Source organism: Bison bison, unplaced genomic scaffold, assembly GCF_000754665.1.
Source record: "Bison bison bison isolate TAMUID 2011002044 unplaced genomic scaffold, Bison_UMD1.0 scf7180017859351, whole genome shotgun sequence".
In the NCBI taxonomy this organism is placed as follows: Eukaryota; Metazoa; Chordata; class Mammalia; order Artiodactyla; family Bovidae; genus Bison; species Bison bison.
This window is the reverse complement of record NW_011489923.1, coordinates 4,135-6,166: the sequence shown is the minus strand read 5'-3', so window position 1 is coordinate 6,166 and position 2,032 is coordinate 4,135.

Below are 2,032 nucleotides of genomic sequence, written 5' to 3'. Positions count from 1 at the left end.
ATCCAAAGCACTGAGATCAGACATGGGACATGGAGACTATGAGGAAATGGAGTATATGATGACTATGGACATGGAGTATATAATGCTCATTTGTCAGGACAGGGCAGAATCAGTTAGCTGAGGGAGACTGAAGTGAGCTGCCATGGGAAATACTGAGAGCCCTACAGCTAGAATTAAAAGTTCAGCGAGTAGACCCAGGATTTAAGACAATTCTTCCTGGGGAGGAAAAAAATAAGCTTGTTAGGGCATTATAATTTCTGGCTGATGCCTGGAAAAGACTCCTATGCTTTACTCCTATGCTTGTTTTTTTCCAGGAAGCTCACATACCCCCATGGGGCATCTGCGCATCTCTTGCAGATGTGCAGACAATTTCCCAATTTATTTTTGTAAGGCGAACTCCTTTGTAAAAAGATATGCTTTTTTCTGATTGAATTTTCCATATGTATATTTCAGAAAATATATTTTAGAAAGAACTATAACAAAAATAAAATGGTCTCATAAATTTATTCATATAAAAATATTTACTATGTCCTAATTCTAAAAGGTCTGACTTGGACAAAACTTACTATGGAGAATGCATTTGTTGTTGTTTAGTCACTAAGTTATGCCCCACTCTTTTGCAAACCCACAGAATGTAGCCTGCCAGGCTCCTCTTTCCACGGAATTTTCCAGCAAGAATATTGGAGTGGGTTTCTGCAATATGTTTCCTTCTCCAGGGGAACTTCTTGACACTGGGATCAAACTCACATCTCCTGCATTGGCAAGTGGGTTCTTTACTGTAGAGCCACCAGGGAAGCCCTAGAGAATGTATGCAGTGGTGAACAAAATAGCCTTTGTCCTCAGTGAGGCTGGAGACTAAGGAAAGAGACAGACAATGAGATAAACAAGAAAATAAGCAAATGTATAATTACAAATAGTATATTTTAAATAAATGAATAGGAAGTTGTGGGTCATTTCTTTTTAATCTATACAAATTTTAATCTATAGACGTTTTAGTCAAGTGCAAATCTTGGACATTCTTATGTTATACAGACATTTATTCCTTAGTTGCCTCTTGAATTTTACCTTATGTAACTCCATAAGACAATTGTATTTTCTCATCCATTTTTTACCTGCAAATGTAGTATTTATATTTGTTGAAAAGTTGAAATCATATGACTGAATTCATATTTTAAAAATTTACTTAATCTTTATTGTTTGTCTAAAAGCTTCTAAGATCTTTTCATGTACCATTGAATTTTTTTTTCTAATTTTATTTTATTTTTAAACTTTACATAATTGTATTAGTTTTGCCAAATATCAAAATGAATCCGCCACAGGTATACATGGCTCCCCATCCCGAACCCTCCTCCCTCCTCCCTCCCCACACCATCCCCAATGCACCAGCCCCAAGCATCCAGCATCGTGCATCGAACCTGGACTGGCACAGTCAGTGGGTATCTGTGAATGGATCTATTTCTATAGTTTCTTTAAAGTTTACCATTTGTAAAAGGATATATTTTAAAAGAGAATATTATTGAATTTTTATGCAAATGATGAATGGACACATGTCAAAGATTCTATTGAATTTATTATTAATATTTAATGTAGAAACCAGTGAGATGTTACCATCAGTTCAGGCAACAGTTCACCACATATTTATCGTCAGTAAGGGGTGCTAAAATGAATTTATAAGTTGATGCAAAACTAGTCAAGTATCCAAAGAAATCCAAATCAAAGAAATCCATTGCATTTCACCTGACACAATTTGAATTTCTATGGCCAGACATTGTTGACATTGATATTGTTTTGTGTGAGTCAACTTCTCTATTTTGAGTTGTAAAATGTCTTAGCCAAAAATAATGAAAGATAGGTAATAACCTGAATGCAAGAACTAGTAAGGTCACTCACTAAATTACAGAGAATCTCACTGCTCTTTCTTGATATTATATGTGCTATTAATGACCCAACTGAAGAGAGAAATATGGCTGATGCTCTTGAGAAGCTGAGAAGGGAGGAGATCACAGTGCAAAAGTGAAGGAGTTAAATCATA